The 13,511-nt window shown below is 43.4% G+C and overlaps 1 pseudogene; it reads right to left on the reverse strand.

Moving 5' to 3' along the window:
* Nucleotides 1-2,886: 2,886 nt before the first annotated feature.
* Nucleotides 2,887-3,461, reverse strand: LOC102916257 (ATP synthase peripheral stalk subunit d, mitochondrial pseudogene; annotated as a pseudogene).
* Between the last annotated feature and the right edge of the window lie 10,050 nt (nt 3,462-13,511).

Below are 13,511 nucleotides of genomic sequence, written 5' to 3' on the forward strand. Positions count from 1 at the left end.
AGCGCTCGTCCAGCAGTGACTGTGATGGTAATCCCAGCTCTAGCCTCAGCTGCAGTTCACTTGAGCAGTAGCTAAGGATTCTCCACAGACAAGCACTCCATAAAGTATAGAAAGCAATATGTGGAGGTTTCTGTCTTTTGAAAAATCTAAGCAGCAGTGCATGTTTTGGTTTCAGGGACCGGCTAGAGGGGTTGCTGTTTGAATGGACAATTTTTGTTTCATGTAAGGGGGATAGTTTTTCACGTTGAATTTGAACATCACAATTATGTTACCATTTACGGGAGCTTTTAAAATGAGTGTCTCGAAGAATTGTATAGCCTGTCATCATAACAGTTGAAAACTTTGAAGCAGCAAGATGGGTCAGCAGGCAGAGGAACTTGCTGCCAAGCCTGATGGACCTGAGTTCAATCCCCAAGACCCATGTAATGCAAGAACTGACTCCCATATGTTCTGACCTCCGCATGCACACTGTAGCTTGCACACAAACACCCCCAAATAACAAGTGTAATTTAAAAAATTTAAAACCATTGAAAGAACTTCTTACCAAAACTTAAAAATTTATTACTTAATTTATTACTTTTTTAAGCCCAGAAACTCCACAATTTATGCTACATCAAAATGTCAGTCATATTCAGCACTATTTGACCTTGTTAGATACAAAAATTGTTACTTGTAAAATGAACTAAACTATGTTGTTTGCAAGTGCTTAATTATGTGTATTTGAAACCACAGAAGAAAAGGAAGCAAATACCAAAAACCTATTTTGAATAATTCCCTCAAGTCACATTCTAGCAAACATGCCCCTTGCTATTAATGCCAACAGATCCAGTCTTACTGGGTTTTATTCTGCTGTGAGTCAGTAATATATTATGAATTACTTAAAACAATAATGCTGTGGCTGGAGAGATGGCTCAGCGGTTAAGAGCACTGGCTGCTCTTCCAGAGGTCCTGAGTTCAATTCCCAGCACCCACATGGTGGCTCACAACCATCTGTAATGAGATCTGGCGCCCTCTTCGGGTTTGCAGGCATACATGCAGGCAGGACACTGTATACATAATAAATAAACCTTTAAAAAAAATGGTCAGAACAATTGTGCCAGTGGCAATGAAATGAGAATTATAACCTGCCTTCATCTACTTGTTATTTACTCAAGTCCTGTTTTGTATTGGAGTTTTCTGGGGAAGGACTAGTAAATACAGATAGAGACACACAAGAGGGAGTTTGTTACAGGAATTGTTTCCTATAGTTATGAAGGCCAAGACTCTTGCAGTATACCATCTGTAAGCTGGAAAACCAAAGAAGAAGACCACACAGCTCAATCTGAGGCCTGAGCAGTGAAGGGACCATGATAGAACTCTGTCAGAGGCCAAGGGCTTGAGAAGCTGGAGCGAGAAGGTTCAGTCAGGAGATGGGCTCCCACCTCCAGAAGAGAGGAAATGTTGCCTTTCCTGTATTGTTCTGGCTTCCTCTCCATGGATGGGATGATGCCCTCCCACCCTGAGTGAAGGTGGGTCTCCCTTTGTCCACTGATCCAAGTGCCAGTCTTCTGGAAGCAGCCCCAGAGACAAACCCAGACACAGTGCTTTACCACCTCCATGGGCATCCATCTTTTGTTCCAGGCAGGTTGACACTTAAACCTCACAAGTGTCTACCAGGTATCAAATGCTGGGGAGACCTTTTCCCAAACCTTGGCATGGACAGACACAGTCTTGGCATAGCAAAGTACTTGCCTGTTTCAAGTACATTTATGATATACAGAAGCAGGACAAAAAGGAGATGAGTCCAAGAGAGAGATGTCGAAGGTCTACAGAGTCCCTGGACTCCCAACTCTTCCCTTACAAAGCTCCTTCCTAAAAGGACCAGAGAGTTTGCTGGATGCTGGAGTGGCTCTAGTGTATAGTATGGAGATGAATATGTTGCTCACACTTCACTGGTTACTTGAAATTTCCAAGTGTTTGGTAAAGTTTCAAAGGTCAGCGATGCACAGAACTTGGGAAGTCGTGGCATCGAGGTACCAGGCTATCCTCTTCTCCCTTAGTTCTCCCAATCTGCCATCTCTACTTTTCCTCTACTCAACACCTACACTCGGCTCCTGGCTGATTTTGGAATCGAATCTCTTTGCAATCCCCCGGACCAGAGAGGAAATGTTCCTCTCATCTTTTCTTAATGTATAACCTTTTACCTTGTGATATAGTTAAGCCAATCAGTCTGCAGGCCTTGTCTTCAAAAATACCAATTTTCTGAAAGCTCTTTTCCTGGAGGGAAACTGGGATAAATGTAAGATATGGACACTGCTAGGAAAATTACAGGCCTGTGAGAGACTACTTTTACTCTGTAGACATGGTTGAGCGAATGATTTACCATAGATTAGATGCCACACTGAGTTTGAGCAGGAGGCAGGCTGCAATTTTCTTAAAGTAACAAAATGGTAGACCTAGGAGGAAATGGAGCCAACTGCCAGTGAAATCACACTTCTGTCACTTAATGAGATGGGGACTTTCAATTTTTCCTGAGATGCTGGGAAATGAGAGCAGACAGTGACCCAGATACGCCAGCTGCTATGATGTCTTACTGGCCTATCAGTATCTGTCCCATAAAGGAAATAATGACAGGTGACCCGGAAAAAAAATTCCAGTCACCCAGAACTTTACAAAAGGGTTCAAGGGAGTGTCCTTTATGCCTGTCCCTTTGTTTTTCTGAAAAATGAACTGGGTGACGCCTGAGCTTCACATGAAGGGTCTGAAGAACTTCAGTGATTCAGTGAGTCAACAGAGCACCAAACACTCCCTTCAAGGACCCATCGACAGTGACTTCTGGGAGAGATGAGATCTGGCTAAGCTTTGGGTGATAGTTGAGTCCTCAGTTGTGGGTTTTTCTTCCTATGTAAATGCTTTATTTTAATGTCCAGAGTTTTAGAATGAAGGGCTGGCGCTCCCTCCTGGCCTGTTTCACAGGTTCTCATTGGGCTGTTGAGGCCAGTACCGGTACTTCTTCTTGTCCAGCTTGGTTTCTGGGAAGATTCCATTCAACTCGTCAATGGTCATATGATCAAAGGGGACGGTGTTCTTTATTTTCTCCAGCTGTGTCTCATATTGCCGGATCCTGGCCTGGGATTCAGACACAAATGCAGCGGTTCTTCATATCCTCCTTTTCCTCACTGTCCACCAGGGCTGTGTATTTATCGTCAGGCACTGGAATCTTCGGGGCATTATGCTTCTTTCCAAATTCATCCACCAAGCCAGCCTTGGCCACATTGGCCCTGTAATAAGCCCAGTCAATCGCTGGTGGTTTCTCAGACACATTAGCCAACCTGGTATGGAGGGTCTCACTCCAGGACTTGAGGGAATTTCCAATTGTCTTTTGGTTTCAGGGTATAATCTCCACAAAAACTACCCAATCAATGGTTTTTAGAGCAAATTTACACCCAGCCATCTTGGGATCCTTCACCGACCCTGGCAGACCGCTGTCTCCAGCAGTAAAGAATGGAAGTCGAGTCCTCAGTTTAATGTGATTGCTGAAATAGTGTGTCCTCCGCCTACTGAGAATCCACTTAAAAATGCCATAAAGTGCATAGCCATTGTTGTTCTTTTTGAGACAGGATCTCACGTGGCCTCAAGCTCTATGAAGCTGAGGATAACTTTACTTCTGGACCTATTGCCTCTGCCTCACTATTGCTGGGATTACAGCCGTGTACCACCATGCTCCATTTATGGGGTACTGGGGCTTTGTGCATAGGCAGGCACTCTACAAGCAGTTGGGTCTACAGCCTATAACATGAATTGCTAAATGGTCTTTTTATTAAAAAACAAACAACAACAAAAAAAAAACCCAGGAGCCTGATATTGGGGCGAATGCTGAAAGATCAGAGAGACAACGGAACAAGCCACCACTTACCTCTAGGAGTTCTCAGCCTGAAAAGCTTTCCTCACACCTTATATATGTTTCTCCGCCCACTCATATCATTTCCTGTCTCAACTTCCCTAGTGCTGGGATTAAAGGCGTATGACTCCCAAGTATTGGAATTAAAGGTGTGTGCCACCACTGCCTGGCTCTGTTTCTCTCTTAGACTGAGTCAATCTCATGTAGTCCAGAGTGGCTTTGAACTGACAGAGATCCAAATGGATCTCTCCCTCCTAAGTGCTAGGATTAAAGTTGTGTGCCACCACAACCTGGCTTCTTTGTTTAATCTAGTGGCTTGTTCTGTTCTTTGATCTTCAGGAAAATTTATTAGGATACACAATATATCACCACTACAACAGCCCACAAAACATTCTCTGGAGAGTCCCAAACTACTGTACTTTTTTTTTAAAGTATTTTTATAATCTTTTGATGTTATAATTACATCATTTCCTCCTTTCCTGTCTTCCCTTCAAACCCTCCCCAGGCCACCCACTCTCCTTGCTCTCTTTCAGATTTCTTGCCTTTTTTTCTTGAAGTGTCTGTATTGGTGTGTGTGTGTTGGTGTGTGTGTGTGTGTGTGTGTGTGTGTGTGTTGGTGTGTGTGTGTGTGTGTGTGTGTGTGTTTTCCCTGCTTGGTCTGTATAATGTTACTTGTATGCAGGTTTCAGGACCGACCATTTGGTATTGGATAACCAGTTGGTGTGCTCTTCTCCAGGGAAGACTTGCTTCCTACTGTCAGCATTCCTTAGCTGCCTGGAGTTCTTTGTCTGGAGTTGAGTTTTCCTCCGACATTAGCATGTCTGTTGATGTCCTCCTTGTTCAGGTCATGTTTAGGCAGCCATGTTGTTGAGTCTTCATGGACGTAGCTTCTCTGACATCTCTAGTGTGAGACCAAAATGAGCTATCTTAGAAATAAGACCAAAATGCTTTCACCCTAAAATTAAGGCCTAAGATTTCTCCTTTTGGGAATAGGCCATTAGTTACTGAAACCAGTCAGTTCAGATTCCAGAAACCAGGCAGTGTAGAAGTTCAGAGTCACAAGATAGTCACGAGGTAATGCCTGCCAGACTATGGAATGTCCTCTCCCTGGTTTCCAGGGTAACTGATCACAGAAATGCCCCCACCTGAGGGTAGCCAATGAGAAATGGTGGCGGGCAACCACTCCCTTAGAAGTAATTTCTAGAAGTCCCTAGAAGCGAGCCAATCAGAATTGTACCTGTACTAGCACCCCTAAATGATGTAACCTTGTGACTTTTCCCTTTAAAAACTGAGCTTGCAGACAGGTGGGCGCTTCCTCCAGCCTCCACTGCGTTGGATGTATTGGACGAAGTCCCTGCCTAGGCTTGTATTGCTTTTGGATATCCAGAATTAAACCTTGCTTTTGCATTCCGGCATGCTCGTCTTTGGTGGTCTCTCTGGGGGTCACGATCTGGGCACAACACTAGGAGACACAATATCATAGCAAACTTCCTGTTCCTTTGGCTCCTACTAATCTGTTCCATCTTCCACAGTGATCTTTGAGCCTTGGGTGCAGGAGTTGTGTTGCAGACGTATCAGTTGTGACTGAGTTTCATAGCTCTGCATTTTGTTTGGTTTTGGTTTTCTGTAATGGGATCCTTCTGCTGCAAAAAGAAGTTCCCTTGATGAGGCCTGAGGTCTACACTTCTCTGTGGGTATTAGGACAATATTTAGAGTGTATTTGAGGATTATGATAGTTTAGTAAAGTGGAAGTTTTAGATTCTCCGAGATCCATGAATTCATGGACCTCTAGGTCATTGGCTAGGTTTCCAGTACCAGGTGAAATTTGCCTCTGATTGAGTGAGTCTTAAGTTCAATTAGAGAGCTGTTGGTTACTGCCAAGGTGTGCCGAGATAGAAACATTTCATTTAAACTATATATGCAGCTGGGCATGGTGGCACAGGCCTTTAGGCCCAGCACTTGGGAGGCAGACACAGGTGGATCTCTGAGTTTGAGGCCAGCCTGGCCTACAGATAGAGTTCCAGGACAGCCGGAGCTACACAGAGAAACCCTGTCTCAAAAAATAAATGAATAAATAATATATGTGTATATGTATGGATATGTTGAGTTCTATGTATTATACGTATTTTTAGGTAACTAACAATATGATTCCTCATAACTTTTTCGGACATCCTGTTATTTTACCCTCCTTCTATATTCATTTCCATTCTATCCCCAGTTAACCTCCCCATTTCCCCCTTTAGATCACATATACTGTGTAGATGTAACCAATCGTCTTATTAAAATAAGAAACACAGAGCCAATGTAAAAGAGAAAGCCGAGAGGTCAGAGCTCAGAGATAAAATCTTACCTCCTGCAGTGCTCCTAACTTCCGAGAGAGAGAGAGAGAGAGAGAGAGAGAGAGAGAGAGAGAGAGAGAGAGAGAGAGCTTCTTCTTGTTTTTCTGCATTTAAATAGTCTTTCTGTTCTGCCTTCTCATTGGTTGTAAACCCAACCACATGACTGCCTTGTCACTGTCTGTAAGTACCGCCCTCCAGGTCTTAAAGGCGTATGTCTCCAATACTGGCTGTATCCCTGAACACACAGAAATCTACCTAGCTCTTCTAACCACCACGCTCTTGCTATGGCTCTAATAGCTCTGACCCCAGGGCAACTTTATTTATTAACATAAAATTAAAATCACATTTCAGTACAAATAAAATATCACCATAATACTGCTCTTCCTCCTCTATCGCTTCTCCCTGCCCCCACAATAGTCCCTCTCTCTCTTTTTTTCCCTGGTTTCTGAAGTTAGTCCAGGGTATATATTCACATCTGAAGACTGGGAGCTAGGAACCTCAGATGAGAGAATATGCAACGTTTGTCTTCCTGGGTCTGGGTTTCCTTACTCAGTATGGTTTTCTCGTTCCATCCACTTACATACGATTACCTGTTCCTGAGTTCGTTTTCTCTACAGCTGAATGGTATCCATAGTGTACATGTACCACATTTTTACTGTCCATTCACCAAGTGAAGGACATGGTCTTCATTTCTTAGCTATGGTGACAGAGTAGCAATGGACATAGCTGAGCAAGTATCTGTGGAGTAGGATGTTGAGTCCTTTGGGAATGTGCTCAGAAATGGTATAGCGAGATCGTACAGTAGATTTGTTTTTAACTTCTTGAGAATTCTCCACACTGATTTCCAGGGTGGCTGGACCTATTTGCAGTCCCATCAACCCACATCCCCTCCAACATTTGTCAAATTGCTTTCATCTTCTCTGTTGAGTCTTGAGGAAAGATACAGATGTGATTTAAATGAGAAGCAGGATAGAAATCACTGTTTTCCGTCATACCAAGAACACTGCTGACTAATGCTTGCAAATGTAATTAACTGAATATAGGAGCAGCCCTTCCTGAATGTGACACCTGTCCTAGAGCCAAGAACTGAATCCTAGTGACCACCTATCAGGCTCCCCACGAACATCTCTATCAAGTCGGTCAGCTGAGCATTCTCTCTCTACCTTTGTCTCATTAGCCGTGGGTCTCTGTTAAGTGTCTCCAGGCTTCAGTGACATGCTGCCTTGATATGAAGGGGCTTGTGTAGAGGGAACATCTTCAGCAAGCTGTTCTCGGGGCTAGAAATAAATAACCTTTCTCCATCTGCAAATGACCTCATGACTCCTCTCTTGTGCAGAGAAAGAACCAGAATAGATTAAACTCATTAGACCACTTTGCAATTTTAATGTACCACGATCCTGGCAAAAAATTTCTTTGAATAATCAAGTCATGCAGGCTTTTCCTCAATGGCAGGGGTGGTAAGTTTTTCATTTTCTCAATTATTTTTCCTCCAAGAACATTTTTCTTAAGTCATTAATTGTGTATTGTTAGTGAATGACAGGCAGCCAAATACACAAGTACCAGTGGAACCCAAACACAATTGAGCATTTCTTTTTCACAAGTATGAAAGTGCCTATGGCTATGAGTTGTTTAACTTAATTGTTTTGAAGTAGGGTCTCACTATGTAGCTAAGGCTGGTCTTAAACTTGTGACCTTCTAGCCTCAGCCTTTCTCATTCTGAGTGCTGTGATTCCATTCACCACACCCAGTTTGTGGTTTGTGATTAAGATTTTTGACAGGGGGACTACAGAGTGGGGAGGAAGTTGGAGTCTTCCAGAGTTGACAGGCCTCCAGCTTGTATTGCCAGAGCTGGCCTTGAACTCAGATCCTCCAGCTTCTACTTTCTAGAGGCTGTGATGACAATCAGACACTGCCATGCCTGGCCTGAAGATTTTGATGGCTTGGATTTTCTTCTGGTGGCAGGGTAGGGGCGGCATTAGTTTGCAAGATAATAAATCAAGCCAGTATTTTGCTGAGAGCCGGACTTCGTGTGGTCTCATACCCAAAGTCAAGAGCCACAGCTCTTAGGTCTTCAACTACAAGGGCTGTAGGTCTTCACAAACTGAGGACTGGAAAGATGATGGTACAGGATATCTGTAAAAGGGACTGGAAACAGTGGACATCAGAACGCAGGCCTGGATGGTACACTGGCAGTTGCAGGATGTTTGAATGCCTTTTCAAGTAGCAATTGTTGGTTACGCTGCGGCGCTCGGTGGCCATGTCGGCAGAGGAGAGTGCCGATTGGAAGAATCACAAGCCATGGTTACCTTTCTAGAGCTTTATTGGGAGAGGGGGGAGAGAGAGAGAGAGAGAGAGAGAGAGAGAGAGAGAGAGAGAGAGAGAGAGAGAGAGAGAGAGAGAGGGAGAGGGAGGGAGAGAACAGAGAAACAGAAAGACCATAAGGAGGGAAGAGAATGGAAGGAGAGAGTGCGGAAAGGAAGAGAACTCACAGAGGGCACACCCGCTTTTTACGCTGGGATGCCGTCACAGGCAGGTGATGTAATTAAGGACATAATCCTTACAGTAATAAAGGGTAAAAAAAAATCTTTAAAAATTTTTATTTTCAGCATCTCTACTATTTTCTCTTTTCCCAGGGAAAGTGGGAATGAAAAACCAAACACTCATATCTTGGCATCAGAGGTGGAGTATGTACCTATCAGATTCCTAACTACAGCATCCTGAGAAGCAGGAGGAAGTGGGCTAGCTCAGGCAGACATTTTCATAAAATTATAAAGCTGTGTGTGACCTGGGAAAGTCATGTCACATAATCATATGCCATATACACATATGCCTGCTGCAAACCGCAGGAAAATATAATGGAATCCAGCTACTATCACAAAAGCTACTACCTGGAAAAGTCAAGGACTTTTCCAAAGGTCAATCCATGGCTTAAGAAGCCTTGGTGATATTTTAACTTTTGTAGATATATTTATAAGGATTATGTCCTTAATTACGTCACCAGCCTGCTACGGCATCCCAGCCTAAAAAGCAGGCGGGCCCTCTGTGCGTTCTCTCTTTTTCCGCACTCTCTCCTGTTCTCTTCCCTCCGCGAGGTCTCTCTCTTTCTCTTCCTTTCTCTTCTCTTCCTTTCTCTTCTCTTTTCTTTTCTTCTTCTTCTTCTTCTTCTTCTTCTTCTTCTTCTTCTTCTTTCTCTCTCTCTCTCTCTCTCTCTCTCTCTCTCTCTCTCTCTCTCTCTCTCTCTCCCCCTCTCTCCCAATAGAAAGGTAACTATGACTCGTGATTCTCCTCCCTTGGCATGGCCTCTGCCAGTCACGAGTGCCACCACTTAACCAACAATATTAGCTGGTTCCTACAATGATTTTCTTGTATGCTATGTACTCCCAAGAACTCCTAACAGTGTATTTATCTAAAATACCTATCAAGCATCTAAGGCCAAACGATCTTCTTTTTTTTTTTTTTTTTTTTTTTTTTTTGGTTTTTCGAGACAGGGTTTCTCTGTGTAGTTTTGCGCCTTTCCTGGAACTCACTTGGTAGCCCAGGCTGGCCTCGAACTCACAGAGATCCGCCTGCCTCTGCCTCCCGAGTGCTGGGATTAAAGGCGTGCGCCACCACCGCCCGGCCCCAAACGATCTTCTAAACTAAGGTAACACCCTTGTGGAAACAACGGCTGTCTCCTAGGTCAGGCGGATAGCTTTATTTCTTATGCAATTTAAACTGAGACCCTCCTTTCTCATACAGCCTTACTAACATTATAGACTCTTAACTTCTTACCTAACCACTTCTAGGAATGTAGATTGAGCACATAAATTCCCTTCTTGATATACTAACTGATATTAGCTCTCAGTTGACCTCCTCCTTTAACCACTCCCTTTGGGTTGTAAAAGAAAGCCTGACAGTCACTGCCTGAGGAAAATTCTTACCTGCCTATAATTCCCTGTAGGAATTCAAGCCTAGTAATGTAGCTGGAGGTTGGGGAGGGATTGCTATTGCTTGGGTTTATAACTGAATACCCTAGAGAACTTGAGGATGGAGAACTGAGAAGGATAAGGAGGACTTTGACTAGAGAACATGAGGACAAGATGGAAGATGAGGAAGAGCCAGATGGGTAAGAACAAGATGAGAAGAACCTAGATGAGGCAGAATTAAGATGAAAGAATTAAGATAGAACTTAGAGGGGACAGCAGATAAAGGTAGAGAGAAATCAGGTAAGAAAGGAGCTAGGCACAAGAGCAGACCTGAAGCTGTGTAGATAGGATTTTATCTCAGAGGAATAAAGTAGACAGACTAAGAGCTTGGTGTACTTAGATTCATTTCCCGAAAATAAATCTCGCTGTTCGTAGTCTCTCTTCTGGGCCCCTGGGAAGAATATTATTAAGGCAGGTCCTTTAATAATATTAGAGATACACCCTTTCTTTCCTAAGAGGAGGACAGCAGTCTCCACTGGGTGTGTGACATCTTAAGCTGTGCTGTAGGGATGGAGCACCATCTTGTGGTCAGGATCAGTCCAGGACTACAGAAACAGCTCTTGCTTTGTTCCTTTCTTAACCAGAACTAGATCATTCCTAGTACATTCTCTTGTGGCTAGGTAACACTTGGAGAATAACTGTCTCCATGCTATAGATGCACATAGTAAAATACAGTTTGAATTTAAAATAACATGGTTTATGTTACCCTGTGTTATCCTAGATGTTTGATCTTCCATTTTTGGCTTAAGACCTTGTGCACTTAAAATATAGAGTGAAAAAAGACAGGAGAGTTAAAGCATAATGGATGACTCCTTTTTCAGTGCCAAACCAACAATGTCTTCATAGCTCAATAACTCCCTTATGTTCTTACCTTTACAATGTGGAGAAGGCATTGGTCAGAAAGCTAGCACTCCCAATGACCATTGGATGCGCTTAGTCACATGCTCTGTTCACCATCCTTGTAGCCCACATGTTCCTCCAGCCCACGTACCATGTATCAAGTTTACTGTTATAGGGTAAAACTTGTACAGAGATCGATTCCAAGTTTTAAGCTATTTCAAATGGAACTGTGGGAATATGCTGATCTCTCTCCATTCCAGCCCATCATCACATTTCAGTGGTTTTAAAAAGATTTAAAATAAATATAGCCTAACAATTTGAGTTCAAAGATTTTACTTAGAAATGTGTTGAAACTCTATTCCTTATGAAAAATATGGGTATTTTTAAGTAGACTATTTTATGTACTAAAGCTACATTTGCTCTTTATATAAACCTATACTCCTATATTCAGCTTCAAAGCTGAAGGAAGTGTCACAAGGCAGTTTTTACCCCCAAACTGGTTCCTTTTTCCTTTCTCCAAATTTGCTCAATAGCAAGCAAGTGGAGGTAAACTAGAAAACCAACTCTGCATCCCTAGGGCCTGGGAGGTTCCAGAGTAAAGAAATGGGAGGCTACGAAAAGGGCGGGAGTAGCCATGCTTTCTAGTTTATGCTCTCTAGTCATCTCCACAGCCTTCATCACCTGTCATGGCACTGGAAGTCATGCCATTCAGCATGCGCATGGGATCATGAGGAAGTTGGAGGCAGGTAATCATATCAGCCCAAGGGAACAGAGACCTCCAATGTCCCGTTCTCAAAGAAAAGCAAGGTGAATGGGCGTAGGAGTTCAGCTAGGTCCCCAGGCACTGCTGTAGATAACACAGAGAGTTCTCAGCCTGAGCAAGAGAAGTCCAAAACTGCATTTCCCACACAACTCTTGAGAGAAAAGGGTTACTGAGTTTGCCAGTGAATTCACCAAAGACTAAAAGGAATGCTTACCTAAAGAAACCTGCAACGGGTTCTAAAGAGTCTGGCATTTCACACAAGCTGGGCTGGTGTTGGACATGCTCGCTGTCTTGTGTTTCATGGCATAACTGACTCCATGGTTTTATTGAGATGCTCGGATGAAGCTGACTCATGGATGACAACACAAATGACGTCTGCACTGGGTTTGGTCTGTTAACCTTTGCATTTAACTGAAACTGAAATTAAAGCTGAAAAAAAACTAAAATTAAAAACAACAACAACAACAACAAAAACAACCCAGCAACAACAACAAAAAGAAAAAACAGAAACAGTGAACTAGAAAGATGAGAGGTCCAGGAAGGCCTTGGCCATGAATGAGATTCAAAAGAAAAATGAGTATTTTATGAAAACTGATTCAGCTGACTAGATGCCTCTCAAGTGCCCTCTGGAAACAGTCTCATTTACCTGTGACATCGTGTCTTTCACACAAGACACAAGTTCCACCTTGCCCTTCAGTCTCAACAAGAGGCTTTCCTTTCCCAGGTGGGTTGAGACGTCACTGGCAGCGACTGTTCAAACAGCTGTCTGCTCCCCTGTCTCAGAGGCTTCCTCACTCTACGCAGACCAAGGCTTCACAATATATTGTCTCTCACCTCAGAGGCGTTTCTTTCTAGCTTCAGAATGAATGCTGGGTAGACTATTTCATCACAGGCCTGGGGACTCTTGCTCTTGTTTTCAAAGGGGGGCAGCCCTGGAGAGGCCAGAAACAAACACACTCAAGGCTTTGTGAATGAGGGTCAAGATGGTACTGTGGCCATGTAGTGGTAGCGCACGCCTTTAATCCCTATGAGTTCGAGGCCAGCCTGGTCTACAGAGTGAGACTCAGGACAGCCGCCAAAATAACACAGAGAAACTCCATCTTGAAAAAAAACACAAACAAACAAACAACAAAAAAGGATGGTACTATAACCCAGCTCTGGCCTGCAGTTGTCCCCTATCCATGTGATCTCTGTCAAATGAATTTAGAAGAATCATGGGGCTTCCTGTAGAAGATAGACAGGGATTATTACAGAATAACATGAAACACTGTCAAGGGTGAGAATGTACAATGACCAAAGGGGCTACTGTAGAGGAAAATACCCTCAGGTGATTGGCTCACGAGACCACTATGATGACCTATATGTCTAAGTTGCCATATACTGTATTTTCTAGTGTCTGGAACAGTTTTGCTGAAGTGTGTTTTCCAGTTCACATGATCAACAGGCCCTTTGGGATGAACCCTTAAGTGGGAGACATGGTGCCTTTGCCCTTTCCGAGTTCCCTGCTAGACAGTAACCTTTAGGGCAGTGCCGAAAGTCATGTCTCCACCCAAGGCTAGGGATATGTCTCCGATTCTATTTTTTAACCCCCCCCTAAAAAAAAAAAATCAAGTAATGTGGCAGATTAAAAAGAAAGAAAAGGTGTTAAAGCTATTAGAACAGCTGTGCTATTTCAGGTGGAAATGGGTTTCCTTTCTCTCAATGGAGCCCAACAAAGCCCCACC

The sequence above is a fragment of the Peromyscus maniculatus genome, chromosome 13 (genome assembly GCF_049852395.1).
Source record: "Peromyscus maniculatus bairdii isolate BWxNUB_F1_BW_parent chromosome 13, HU_Pman_BW_mat_3.1, whole genome shotgun sequence".
Taxonomy (NCBI): Eukaryota; Metazoa; Chordata; class Mammalia; order Rodentia; family Cricetidae; genus Peromyscus; species Peromyscus maniculatus.